General features: G+C 50.6%; 1 protein-coding gene across 4 annotated transcripts in view; it reads left to right on the top strand.

Moving 5' to 3' along the window:
• The first annotated feature begins 3,465 nt into the window (after positions 1-3,465).
• SEMA4D (semaphorin 4D) overlaps positions 3,466-14,384 on the top strand; it is a 99,974-nt gene continuing 89,055 nt past the window's right edge. For 3 of the 4 annotated variants that reach the window (XM_080915635.1, XM_080915637.1, XM_080915634.1), the window contains exon 1: positions 3,466-3,639. The gene's annotated coding sequence lies outside the window, so the exon portion shown is untranslated. Of the gene's footprint in view, positions 3,640-4,849; positions 4,967-14,384 lie in introns of those variants that run through there. The other variant, XM_080915636.1, reaches the window with a different exon arrangement.

The raw sequence follows: 14,384 nt of genomic DNA on the forward strand, positions 1-14,384 counted from the left end.
GGAAGCAGAGACAGGTGGATTCCTTGGGGCTCTTTGGGGCTCACCGGCCAGCCAGTGAGCCAACCAGTCTGGCCTACTCCGAAAGCTACAGGCCAGTAAGAGACCTTGTCTCAAACAACAAGATAAAGATGGATGGTGTCTGAGGAATGACACTCAAGGTTGTACCTTGGCCACCACATATCCACGTGACCCCCCTCCCGATATAGACATCTCATATTTCCTGGAGGCAGATGTCAACTACCAAACAGGGTTAGGCATGTCTCTGTTCAGTGAAACAACCCTGATAACTGTGCTGACTGGCTCTCCTGGGATGGGAATGCCCCACTCAGATGGCTGGATACAGCCTCCAGCCAGCCTTGGGCATCTCCTACTTCACATGATGATGCAGAAGCCTAGAAGCTCAGGACTCTGCATATCTGCTCAGGGGATGGTCCAAAGCTAAGTCCAGTATGTGCCATGGAAGCTATCACCCTGAGTCTTCTTTGCTGGAGATTCAAACCTTATCTCTGGAGTTAGCTTGCTCAGCTGGACAGAGAAGATGCCAATATTCTTATTGAAAGGTGTATATATATATATTTGTCTAAGCACTCATCGTTTCTAAGCAAACAAGGTGTCTGAAGTTAGTTAGAGGGGAGGGTAAGCTGGTCAGAGTGGAGGCAGCCTTGGGTTCATTTTGTGATCATAAAAATATATTCAACACAATGATACAATGTTGACTAGAGAGACAGTTCAGTGGGCAAACTCGTGCTGTTCTTGCAAAGGGTTTAGTTCCCAGCCTCCATGGAGAGCATTCACAAGCACCTGTAACTCTAGCTCCAGGAAGTCTAACGGTTTGTCTCTACAGGCACTACATGCACGTGGTGGACATATATATTGTATATAGGCAAAACATGCATATACATAAAATCTTAAAAACAAAAGACAAACAAAAAATCCAAAATGCTAACAGCAATAAAAAGACAGCCTAGAATTGGGGTTTTAGTCTATCAAAAGGGGCTGTGGTTTATAGACCTAACTACTGGCTTGGCTGGCTGAAGAAGAGGGTTCCTTTTTTCTTGCTCATTCTCTTTGAGCTGAGCCTAGCACTGTGGTCCCCAAGACAACCATGCCATGGTTTTGGCTGAGCTCTGGGCTGCCCTCTCTGGTGGGCCTAAAAGTCAAGAGAGGTCTCTCCCTTATTTGATGACCCTGCAGCTACAGTCCCCTCCAGCACATTCTCACCTGCCCAGACAGTGTGTCTGAGGGCAGGCTCCCACGGGGGCAGTTGGCTCAGAGATCACTCAGAATCTCTCTCAATGGGAACAAGCCACTTTTCACATTTAATTTGCACCCTTGTCTCCGGTTCTTCTGTTCATGATCCAACAGGGATCCTACTCTAAGCAATTTGCAGCTACGTGGACCCCACTGTCATGTGCTGTACGCAGGGATTTTTTCCGGGATGGAGGCTTCTAGTGTCTCTACTGCTCCCACCCCTGTCCCCAGGATGCTGCTGGCTGCCCAAACAAGGGAGCAGTATTCTAGATGTATATCTCCTGTGAAGAATAAAGGAGGGTCTTTTTCATCTCTGTAACACTTGCATTTATGTGTCTACATCCTAGGTGTGTGTCTTCCTTCCTGAGACACAGAATGCTGTTACCTAAGCCTAAAACTAACCTGTTCCAGCAGCACTGTGGTCCCTCCAGGACAAAGACAGTGGTGAACCAACACTCAGAATCAGAAGAGAGGTTGGAGATGCATTCTTTCTTTTTCTTCGTAATGGTCACCATCGCTGAACTGGGGGCACAGAGCTCAACAAGCTTTTGCCACTGTTCTCTGGCCACAGAAGCTTCTGGAGGATGGGTCTGCCTGTCAGTGCTGGTTCAGAGAGCAGAACAGGCCAAAGCTGCTTACCTGTTTCTCTCATGGAGCTCATTAGAGAGCTGAGACCCCAGGTCAACTTGGAAGCAAAGGACTTGAGCCTCAAGCCGAGTTTTGTCAGATTCCAGGTTCAATGCAAGTCACGAGCCCCCTAGAGCAATGGTTTTCAACCTTCCTAAGGCTGTGACCCTGTGACACAGTTCCTCATGTTGTGATGACCCCAACTATACAATTATTTTTGTTGCTACCTTGTAACTGTAATTTTGCTACTGTCATGAATTGTAATGTAAACATCCGTGTTTTCCAATGGTCTTAGCTGACCCCTGTGAAAGAGTTGTTTGAACCCCACCACAAAGAGTTCCCTACCCACAGTTGAGAAACACTGCTGTAAAGCAAAGACTACTGGCCCTCATTGGGTTGGCTCTACTGTCTTGGCCTTTAGGAGGCCTATTCTGCCCTCTGAGCCAGCACCGAAGAGTAGACCTAACCTGAAGAAGCTTCCTGACTTTCTAGGAGCTTCTATCCTTTAGGAGGGGCTCTCGCAGTTTAACTGCTGTCAGCTGTTTGCCTTCCCAACAGCCCCTAAGGGTCTTCTGTAATTCAGGAAGCCATGGCCTTGCCTGGAGACTGGTCTTGATCCATTTCTGGGTATCTGCGGCAGGTTTATCAAAGACCTGGGTTTTCTTTTTGGGGGGATTGTCTCTGGGCAACACTTCCCACCTGGCCAGTTACTGTGTGAACAGAGGGTCACTTCTCCCTTCAAAGGCAGAACAGGACACAGTCTGGGGCTGCAGTGTGTGTGTGTGTGTGTGTGTGTGTGTGTGTGTATGATAAGACCAACTCAGGTGTTATCCACTTAGTTTTAGGAGACAGGGTCCTTTACTGAAATCCAAGACTGACTTTAGATTGAGTAGGTTGGCTGGCCAATAAACTCCATCCAGGGATCCACCAATATTCTCTGCCTCAACACTGAAGGCCCAGAATTAGTTAGAATTGTATTTCTCTGGGAACTACAGACAGGAACCCTTGGACCAAGGAAACTGAGAAACTTTTAGTGAAGTCAATGTACTTCAGGAGGAACCACCCACACCCTGCAATGACCCAAAGGGTCTATCATAGATTACAAAGCTCAGCATCTCTAGTGTCAAAACTGGTGGCTCCAGAGTCTGAGGTGCAGGAGACTTTGGGAACCTGGAGGGGCAGGTTTGGGTAGGAAAGAGACTCTGGGCCAGAACCTCTGGGCCTGGGGTGGGACAGGATGAAGAGTGATAAGAAGCGCGGGGGGGGGGGTTGGGGGAGGGAGGGAGAGAAAGAAGGACAAGAGAGTTAGGGTAAAGAGGAAGAGGTGGTGGGAAGTAGATGGGGAAGGAAATGAGGGAGAAAGGGACCAAGAGAGGAACAGGAGAAAAAGACTGGGGTAGGTAAAGACAGGGGCGGGGCGCGGGAGGGCAAGGAAGAAGGGAGAGAGGTTGGGGGTGAGAGGAGGGAGGAGGAGGAAAGGGGAGGGGCGAAAGGAGGGAAGAGACGGAGGGGGAGGGGAGGAGGCGGGAAGGGAGGGAGAGGGGGTGGGGCTTGCGCGCTCACCCCGCGCCCTCCTTCCCCACGCCGGTCTCGCCGCCCTCTCGCGCTGCAGCATCACCGCGTCTCCCGTCCTCCCCGGCTCAATCTCCTGGCGCCGTCCGCCTCTGTCGTCGCTGCCACCAACGCCGCCGCCATTCTTGGCGCGGAGCTGGCCTGGCCGGCCCCCGCCGAGAGCCGCCGCGAGTCAGACGCGCGCTCCAGGTAAGCGACTGGGCCGGCGCGGGAGGAGCGCGCGCAGGGCTGGGCAGGTGCGCGGAGCCCGGCGAGCCCTCGCGGCAAACCTGGGAACCCTGTTGGAGCCTCTTTTGCGACCCCCACGGTGCTCCCAGGCTCCCTCTCCGAGCGTCCTCCCCAGATCCTCCCACACCCCTAGGACCGGGTCTACATTCCCACCTGGATGTCCCCGGACTCCTTCTGCGTTCGCACCGGGATCTTTCGGATCCCCCTCCAAGTCCTACCCGGATTCCCCAGTCCCCCTCTACATTTCCACAGCATTTCCCGGACCCTCTCTGCTGTTCCAGCCGAGCCCGAATCCCTCCCCGGCCTCCTCTCCCTTAGCTCCTGCCCGGCCCTGGCAGGCAGGTGGCTGGAGCCAGGACGCGCAGCCGATCATGACTTGCCCGGCCAGGCCCTGCTCGCTGGGACCCCCGGATACTGGCTTCTTGGGCCGCGCCTGCCATGTCAGGCCCGGTGCCCCTAGCCGGGCTCCCAGCCCCGGCCTAACCGGCTTCTATTTCGGTCTCCCAGGCCTTGGCTCGGGTGCACCGGATGTGGCGCGGTGCACTCAGACAGGTGCGGCTCGAGGGGCGGCCACGGTAAGGTTGCACCGCCGGGCAGTGGGCGCTGCAAGGCCGTGGCTTCCTGGAAGATTCGGGCTGCGTTATTCTAAAACCGCCCGGAACCACAAGCTTTAGCTCGAGCTGCACCTGTTGCTGGCACCCGATGATTTGCAGGGGGCTGGTTCTGTTGGGGCTCGGCCAGTTATGGCTTGGAAAAAAAAAACCACCGAAAAACAAAACAGAGCTAAGCACGTATCTGTTCTCTCTGCCTGTTCCGTTTAGTCTCTCTGTGGGTGAATGTGGAGTCTTGCTTCAAATGAAGCATGTGGTGAAAGGCCTGCCCTTACATTCTGGGGCATTTGCCACATGAACTTACCCTGGTTTTGTTTTGAAAACCCTCACTGTGTTGAGCACAGCCCACCAACCTCTTCCCTGGACTCAGGGCCTGTAGCCAGCCATCTGACCCAGCTGTAGGCCTACCAGGCGCTACCAAAGGGAAGTTCCCTTCCCAGGAGGGTGAAGTGACACCAGCGGTCTGTCACTTTATATGTGCTCCCGGCTTCTGACGTGTTTCTTGGGTGTCCAGGCAAGAAGGTTATTTGGGAATGTTTACAGTGTCCTAGAAGCAGGCAGCCTTGGGCAGAGATGGGGGTAGAGCCCGGCAGCGGCTATAATAGCCTGATTGTCATTTTGACCGTTGCTGTCTGTGTCCATCACGTCAGAGCGCTCATCTGTTGAGAGGCAAAATGGTGAGTCGGGGTGTTGGTATGGGCAAAGCGTGTCTTCCCTGACCTTAAGACTTAGGTGTCTGTCTGGTTCACACAGCAAGTAAACCAAAGAAATCAAAACACATTGCCTGTACCAGTTGTGGCTTTATTTTCCTTGCATGATGTGAGACGTGGAGCCGGGGGCAGGAAGTGTCAGAGGCTGCCTTCCTGTGATGGGCTTGTTTAAGTCTGTCTGTCCTCTGAAATGGAGCCACGAAGTCCCTCTGTTTTCAGACTCCAGTGACTACTGGCTGTCTCATACTCTGCCTTACAAAGACTCCTTCCCAGTGGCTGGAGTTTTGGCAGGTGGTTGCCTGCCCTGGACTGGGGGTTGAGGGTGCATGGTATGGGCCATGGTGCCTCAGGGAATCCAGCGGGTCTGGGGCCAGGGCAGTGTGTCTGGTGACCTCATCCACCTAGAGTTGCTCCTCTAGGTTGGCCTTTATGGATGGTGTCCAAAGAGGCCTTCCCCACCCCAGGCCTGGTGTGTGGTGGGCCCTTGCTATGGGAATGTGTGCTAATGGACACCAGCACAATCAATAATGCATCTCAAAGATCAATGGTTTTCTTTAGTCATTGGAGGTGCTTCTGGAGGGAGCTTGCGCTGGAAGGGCTGAGAAGGCTGGGGGGGGGCAGTTTCCTTTATCTTGATTTGATTGTGTCTGGGGTGATGCTGGAGTCAGGGATCCTGGTCCCCCCACACCAGGGCATTACTCACTATAGCTGGGTTAACTGCGATGTCCTAGAAGAGAGTTTGCAGTCCCCTCATTGTTGTCGTTTAAAGCAAACCGTTCCCTCGTGTTCAGAATTTGCTGGGTTCCGAGGACTTAGAGAAGGTCCTCCTCCGATTCCCTCAGGCTCTCTGTTCCCTTGGCTGCCAACATGGTGGTCATACCAAGGCGGTCTTGGGAAAAAGCAGCTGCTAGAAGTTGCCAGCAGGGGGCAGATCCCCCTCCCTTTCTACCTCCCTCCCTACTTCAGATAGGGTCTCACTGTGTAACCCAGGTTGCTCTCCGACCTCCTACATCAGCCTCCTGAAGGCTGGGATTACAGGTGTGGGCCGGCATGCCCGGTTTACCTCTCTCCGATGGCGCCGATCTCGGAAGGACTGCTAGATGGTGAGAGGTACTGGTTAGAGGTTCCCATGAGATTTACCCAGGCTGAAGGGGAGGGTCCTTTTGGTTCTCTTGGCTAAGAGCCATCCCAAGCTTGGCAGCTGCAGTACAGGCAGCCCATCTCTGCAATCTCAACTGAAGACGTGGCTGTCCCTGGGTGACTCAGGGTGTGGTCCAGAGCTAGGCTGGTCAAGCAAGGTCTTATGCCCTTGGCCAGGAGAGGTTTGCTGGACCTCAGTGCAATTCTTTTGCCTGCGGGACATGCAGAAAGAAGTGGCAATCTTTTAGGAGGTACAGGTCAACCTGGTCTGTCAAGGGGTGACCGGGGGAAGAAACGTAGAAAGAAGTGGCAATTTGTTAGGAGATATGAGCTGATCTTGTCTGTCATGGGCTGAGCTGTTGGGGCTCTCTCTCCTAGAACAGATACCAAGGAAGAGGGTTTGGGGGAAGAGCCAGGTGGCTGTTTTGCTCCTGGGCACTTGCTTTCCCGCTGTGCTCCTCCGTGTCCCTTTTGCTCTTACCTGGGATGCCACACCATGGCACATCTGTTGCTGGTCCCCGGCCTGGTCCTATTCTGCTTCTTTGGGTGGGGAGCTTGTAATTTGGCTTAAACTCTCACATACTGCCCAGGAGAACCCCGGTTGCGTATTTTCTCTGAATGGATTCTAGGAGGCACTTGGAGATTGCAGGCATCCCCAAATCTCTTCACAGGAGTCCCTGTCAGAGCCAGGCGGTGAGACAGACATTTCCTACATGAACAATGGTATGAGGGCCTTCTTTATGACCACTGTGTGGTTGTTGTTACTACGAATGCACAGGACACTGAAGGGTGCTTGAGATCCACGTCAGATCAGGGAGGGGTCTGGGTGAGCTTCCCTGCACTCGTTACTCTTTCCTGGTTTCTGTTGTGTGCCATTCAAAGAACTCCATAATTAAAAGTTAATAACCAAGGGCCACGTTGATTGCTTACACGAAGCAGCTGCGTAAGGGTTTACGTGAAACTTCAATCTTCGGTGCCGTGCATTGAATGGTCCAGTTTACACAAGTGGGCACTCATGCACAGAGGTTGTCTCCTATGTGTGCACAGACTGTGCAGTTGTGTCTTCGAGGATGCCCCTCCATATGGTAGTAGGAGTAGCAGTAGCAGTAGTAGGGGGCATCTCAGGCAGTGTCTTACCAGGGGACACAGCCCTAAGAGCCTTAAGCAGTATGCTGAAGTTAGTGGGAATGTGGGCATGGGGCCTGATTGTCTTCATGTAGGTACAGATGTGTGGGAGCTAGTAACGGAGTGAGTGTGGAAGTCTGTGATAGTTGTGTGAGGATATCAGATGGACAGGGTGGAAGTGGAAGCCTGTGAATGGTGTGTGTGTGTGTGTGTGTGTGTGAGAGAGAGAGAGAGAGAGAAAGTGTGAGCATGCGTGCAAACTTGTAGTGCACCTCATGGTGTGGAAGCATCTTCCTTGTTTTCTTTGGCCCCTTTGCATTGCCAACGTCATTACTGTGGTGTTTGGGGCCATTTTTAACTAAAGTAAGGGACAGCTGAACAGTCCTGTGGTGTGGAGTTGATCTAGTAACTGATGACTTAGGTAACCAGCAGGCAAGTGTGGTTACTCCCGAGAAAAGGAAGGCTGACGGGGGTGGGGTGGGGTGGTGGAATTGTGTGTAATTTAACCCTTGTGAATTATTTATTTCTGGAATTTTCTATTCAGTATTTTTGGACCGCCATTGACTAGAAACCGAACCTTCAGAGAGCATAAGATGCAGGACGGGCTCTGTTGATTCCCACCGTGTGTCTCTGCTTTCCCTCTGCACTGTGGCTCTGGAGGCTTGTGTGATTCTTGGGTGTCCCTGCGCGGAGCTTCTTAATGCTGAAGGGCACCCTGTGGGCTGGCTGTACTGTGGTTGCTTTGCTCATCTCTTGGCAGATGTTTGGGTTGCTTCCTGTTAAAGCCTAGAACTTTACAACCAAAGGGCAGATAACCTGCAAAGAGAAGCACATGGACAGACAGCTGGTGTCATTAGCCACTGAAAGATACAAGCCAGGGCCACCATGGGCCCAACTTCTCACTGTACTAGAATGGCTTTGAGAAAAGGGGTTGGGAGCTAACACCTCTTGGTAGAGGACTTGGAGAAAGTGGAATGAGGGGACATGGTTGGGGGGTGGGTGAGATGGTGTTTAGAGGAGAAGTGTGGAAGTTTTTTGGAAAGTTAAACACAGATCCAAATCCCTTGTGATCCAGCAATTCCACTTTTATGCTCATCCCTAAAAGGGTTGGAAGTAGAGACCCAAGAAAAGCTTCATATAACCTATAGCACCGTTCACAAGACAGCAGGCGTGGAAACAACCCACCTGCCCATCCATGGCTGAAGTGGGTAAGCCAGATGTGGTATGAACACCCATCGAATGTTAGTCAGCCATAGAAAGGACTAGAACAATGGTACATGTTACAATACAGAGGAACCTTGAAACACTGGGCTAAAGAAAAGTTAGCCACAGCTAAGACAGTGTGACTCAAGATTCTTGTTTACAAAAATGGCAATACAGGCCTAGCCATGAGGCCAGAAACTTCATCAGTCACCTGGGGTTGGGAGAGGGAAGGGACATGACTGCTTGGTTTTGTAGGGCTTCTTGTTTTCTTTGGTTTTTTTAGTGTTGTAGATTGATGCTCTCCCTGAACCCCCCCCCCCAAAACCCTTATTTTATATGCTAGGAGATAAAACTTAACGGCTGGTGATGGGTGTGTAATATTGTGAATGCATCACAAGATAATTTTAAAGGATAATGTGTGTGTGTGTGTGTGTGTGTGTGTGTGTGTGTGGTATGGTACATGCCCCTCTGCATGCTTCTGTGGAGGACAGGACAGGATGTTTTCCTCTGTCTCTCTTTGCATTCTTGTCTTGAGACCGAGGTTGTCATTAAGCCCACCATTTTGGTTAGCTGGCTGGCCAGCAAGTTCTCAGGATTCCTCTGTCTTTAACTCCCAAACCGGGCATACAGGCACCTGTAGTGGTGCCCAGCTTTTCCCGTTCCAAACTCCAGTCCTCTCTGATTCCCAGGGCAAGCACTGTTACTGCTAAGCCGCCTCTCCAACTCCTTAAATATATTTGGTCACAGTAAATATTATACAAATGTACTCTGTGCATTCTTAGACAAATACTGCTGGGGTTGTATATTTTCTCCTACAGTCTGGGTCACTCTGTTAGGGGAGGAATCTCAGGGTTTTATGGTGTGTGTCTGTGTGTGCTTGTGTATGGCCTTTTGAAGAACCGGTAGCATTTTTTTTTTCTTATTCCCCATGCAGGAGATGCAGCAGCTCACACGTGCTCACTTGGCTTGTTAACACTGTTGTTAGTCTAACTGTAAGTTACTCTAGTGGGTGTTGCAGTGAGGGATGGGGAGATTCTAGTTCTGAGTCTCTCCTTAATACCGTCTTTCCATTGAGGAATATCTGCTTAGGTTCATTGTTCACTTTTTTTTTAGTTTGGTTTTTGAGGCCCTGGCTGTCCTGGAACTCACTCTGTAGACCAGGCTGGCCTCGAACACGCAGAGATCTGAGTACCGAGGTTTAAATTGGATCATTTGTCAGATACTTGTATTGTAAATATTTTCCCATCTTTGCGTTTTTATTAGTAATATCTTTTGAAGGGCAGACTTTTTGTTTTGTTTTGTGTTTTACTTTCAAGTCCAACTCACTTTTTTTTTTTTTTTTCTTATTGTGGAGGGCTCCCATGAAGCCCAGGCTGGCTTTGAACTCACTTTGTAGCTGAGGATGACTGTGAACACCTGGTCCTGCTGTCTCCATCTTCTGAATGCCAGGGTTATATGCCTGCACCTCTATGCCTGGCTTCAATATATTGTTTTTAGAAGTGATGCTAGTGTGTGTTTTTTTCTTTGCTCAGTCCCCCAGAGGTCAAAGGAGTGCATTGGAGCTCCTGGAACTGGAATTACAGGTGCTTATGGGCTGCCTGGGAATCCAGGTCCTCTACCCAGTTTTAGCACCACACTGGACTGACTGTTATGAGAATGTGGTCCTTGCCTTTCTCGAGGTGACTTAACTGTATTTTCATGTAGAAGGAACACTCAGCTGGATGCATCCAAGAGACTGAGGCAGGGGGCTAGCTGTGAGTTTTGGCACGTCCCTGCTGGTGAAGACCGTTCCTGAGTGAAGCACAGGCAGCTGCAGTAGTTAGTTGATAGCGGAAGCAACTGCAAAGTTGCTTACGGGAGGATGCCATATACAGTGTGGATGCGCTGCACGCAGAAGTGTGGTCTCTGCTCTGTGTGGCTGGGTTTAAGATTTGTAGCACTCTTCGCGGGGCAGATGTTTTTGTGGGCTCATTTTTTTTTTCTCTCTTTAAAGTATGGATGTATCAGTGAAGCCACTAGAGTCTGAGGTTTTCTTCTTGGTGAGGCTTTTAATAATGAAAATTGATTTCTTGCTCTTCAGATTGTCTGTTTCTGCTAGGTTGGGTTCTGATAATTTAGATGATTTATCGTGGTAAAAACGTGAGTCCAGTACCCTCTACCCTGTGAATGTTAAGTTCTGGGAGTTTTGGTAAATGCCTATCAGCATGGAGTCCTCACCCGATTCCCATAATTCCTTGCTTTCTTCGGTATGTTTGAAGTCAGATCCTACCCTAGCAATGGCAGCCAGGGCTGGTCTTCTGTTCCTACAGAGGTATGTGACATGCCCGGGGCTTCTTGCCCGTTCTATGGGATCCCCACTGCACCTCTCAACTTGGCCCAGCTCTTCCCAAACCTTTACAGCTGAAGACCCCGAGAACAGACAGCATAGGAACCTTCTTCTTAGGGTCCCTCAGCCAGGAAGTAGAGAGACTGAGTTTTTCACTAGGATGCTGGGGCCCTGTGTGCAAGCATGCCATCCATGTGTAGTGTCATTTCTCAGTTGCCAAACCCCTTGGTTTTTGAAACAGGGTCTCTCCCTGGCCAGGAGGCTTGCTAGATTAGTCTACACTGACTGGCCAGCAAGCCTGAGCGATCCATCTGGGTACATCTCCATGCCAGGTTTACAGGCACACAACACCATGCCCAGCTTTTTGTGACATGGGCTCTGGGAATGGTACTTAAGTCCTTGTGTTTATAAAGTAAGCACTTTCCCAGACCCCTGCACTGCCTCAGCGTGGCATGTGGACAGGTTCTGCACAGAGTTAGCATGCATCCTCTGGGTACAGGTCTCTGATGTCTGTGGCACTACGACCAAGCTCCTTCACTTGGTTTTCTCCACATCTGGCTTATTCGTAGGCCCTCAGGTGCCTCACACACCCAGAGCCTCCAGCAGAACCAGAGCTCTTGCAGACTTGTGCTTAGATCACTCTCCAGAAACTGGGTCACAGCAGAGCTCTGAGCAGGCAGAATTGCATGTCTGCTTGTGTTTGAAGGCAGAGGGCAGCCAGCGGCTTGGGTTTCAAGTGTGGAATCCGGAGAAATCACCAGCTCCGTCCACCCGCTTCTGTGAGTCCCTAGCTTTGCTATCCTGTGGGGCAAGGAAAAGATCATCCACCCCCAGGGCGCTGTCTGTTGGGCTGGCTTGCTTTCCCCACAGCTGGGCCCAACCAGGGTGGTGGTCAGAGGGGATCTTTAAAGTAGATACCCATCTTGGGAGAACCCGTGGGGGGTCATAGATTACCATTATATACAAAGTAACAGCTTGTGATTGCCTAGCTGCGGACATGGGTTTTATTTCAGCAGGAAGAAACTATTGCTTGCAAAGAGCAGAGTCTACTGCAGAGAGCTTGGAAAGCATCTGACTATGGAAGTGGTGGGACTCAGGCTGGGAGGTACTCCGTGTAAGCTGGAAGACATGAGTTTGATTCCTAGAACCTCCACATAAAGATACCCTGGAGGAGCTGCAGTTGCAGGTGGCCTTGGTACCGTGGCCAGCCAGCCTAGCCTAAGAGATGTGTCCCTGGTCCCAGTGAGACACTGTCTCAAAACACAGCCTGCACCATCTGGCCATTGCAATGGCACTAGATGGCTAATGGGTAAAGATATTTACTACAAGGCCTAGTGACCTGCGTTCCATCCCTAGGACCCAGGTGGTGGAAGGAGAGAACTGACTTCTGATCCATCTCCTCCAATGTCTGCACGCTAATAAATAAACAAAATGCAGAATAAATTTAATCAGTGAATTAAAAGATGGTGGGGACTGAGGAATTGACCTTTAAATCCTCTTTCTCCCTACACACATACACACATGCACACATGCACAAACATATACACACACGTTTGAGAAGGGTCTAGAAATGATGGTGCACAGAGGGCTTGGGTGTGGGCTCTATTTCTGGGGAGAGCCAGCAGAGACCCTGTCTTTAGCTTAACTGCTAGTGGTGTCACTAGGGTGTTTCTGCCTGGATCATTTGGGCCTGGACTATTCTGAAACATCTTCTCACGCTTACGTTATAGCTGCTAAGAATGGAAATAGGCTTTCCATTCACCAGCCTGGGCCCCGTGCTCACCGGTGTCATCCTCCCCTATGCAACAGGCTGAGGACCTCTTTGTTGCTTCAGGACACAGAGCACGGCTCTGTGCCACACAGGCTTCTGCAGTGGCTTCTCCCTTGGGTAATAAGTGGAAGGGGTACATCCTCACAGGGGTGAACTTTGATGCTGGGGATCCTGGCTTCCAGGCTCTGTGGGGGTGACAGGCATTTGCTACTGTGTCTGGCTTTTCACATGGGTACTGGGGCACCTGGACTAGGCCCTCGATTAGATTTCCAACCGCGCCATCTCTCCAGCCCGCTGCTGCAGCCCATCTCAGTTCAGAGCTGACTCGAAGGACAGATTTTATAGTTAAAACCTTATTGTTACGGTTGTCCTTTACCTGAAGAGCCACTGGGTATGGCATGGCCAGTCCTCAGCCTCTCCTCTATACCTGTCCCAGGGGACAGTAAGCACTAGGCAGGCACATGTAGCCTGCAGATAGAGGTGCACGCTGATCACTGACTGTCCTAAGCTCATGAGAGACATAGTCCCTGACCTGGAAGGGGTATGTTGTTCTTACTACCTGCTCCAGCATAATGAAGCTGCCATTCAATCCATAGGCTCTCATGGCTTAATCAAAGTGCCCCCGTCCAGCCTCAGAATCCAGGGATAGCTTAGCAGGAAAGAACTCTTGCTGCTCTTGCCAAGGACCAGAGTTGTTTCTTGCACCCCACATTTGGTGGCTTACAAATACCCGTGTGATGGTTTGTATATGCATGGTCCAGGGAGTGGCACTATTAGGAGGTGTGGCCTTGTTGGAGTAGGTATGTCACTGTGGGCATGGGCTTAAGACCTTATCCTAGCTAACTGGAAGTCAGTATTCTGCTAGCAGCCTTCAGATGAAGATGTAGAACTCTCAGCTCCTCCTGCACCATGCCTGCCTGGGTGCTGCCATGTTTTCGCCTTGATGATAATGGACTGAACCTCTGAACCTGTAAGCCAGCCCCAGTATAATGTTGCTCTTATTAAGACTTGCCTTGGTCATGGTGCCTGTTCACAGCAGTAAAACTCTAAGACTGTCTGTAACTCCAGCTCTGGGATATCTTACACCCTCTTCTGGCTTTGGAATGTACTCACACTTATGTGCACACATCTGCACACATCCATATAATTTAAAAACTAAACATAAAATCTAAAAGGGGGCAGGGGCAGGAGAGCAATAAATTGTGGAAATTCTGCTGCCGATGTTTGTTCCTTCCTTGTCTTCATCTCCCCATCTTCTCTCTGCCCAGGAGATGTTTGTAGATTTACCCCCAGAGTGCAGCTGGTGTCATGGCCAAATAATGCCGTGCATAAATACAGCCCAGTGTGAGGGACCCAGATTCAAGGTGAGCCTTGCCAGCTTGCTTGGGCTGACCTCACTACATATAGTTCTGGAGGTTGGATCTCTCTGTGTAACTAAAACTGTCCTGTAGCGCACAATCTGCTGCCCTGCCTGTGTGGTGCTGGGATTGTATGTGCGTGTGTCCCGCTATGTATTTCAGATCCTGTGGCACGCCCCTAATGTGTCTACAGGGCATCTGTCAGCCTGTGCCATTTTGCTGAGTACACAAAGAACTCTCGCTCACCCCACTGTCTCACAAGTTGGGTTCCTAACTAAGATCTCTGAAGTATCTCGACTTGTGAAACTTTAAGTGTCTGCATGGACCCACAGCAGAGAACTCAGATGTGTATTTAAAGAGCGTTTTTGTTGAGACGTGGTCCCATCCACGTGATAAATCTCACTGAGGTTATGTGGTCGTTCATAGTAGAAAGACTATTTGAAAATTGAAGCAAGCCCCAAA

Source organism: Micromys minutus, assembly GCF_963924665.1.
Source record: "Micromys minutus genome assembly, chromosome: 1".
NCBI classification, from domain to species: Eukaryota; Metazoa; Chordata; class Mammalia; order Rodentia; family Muridae; genus Micromys; species Micromys minutus.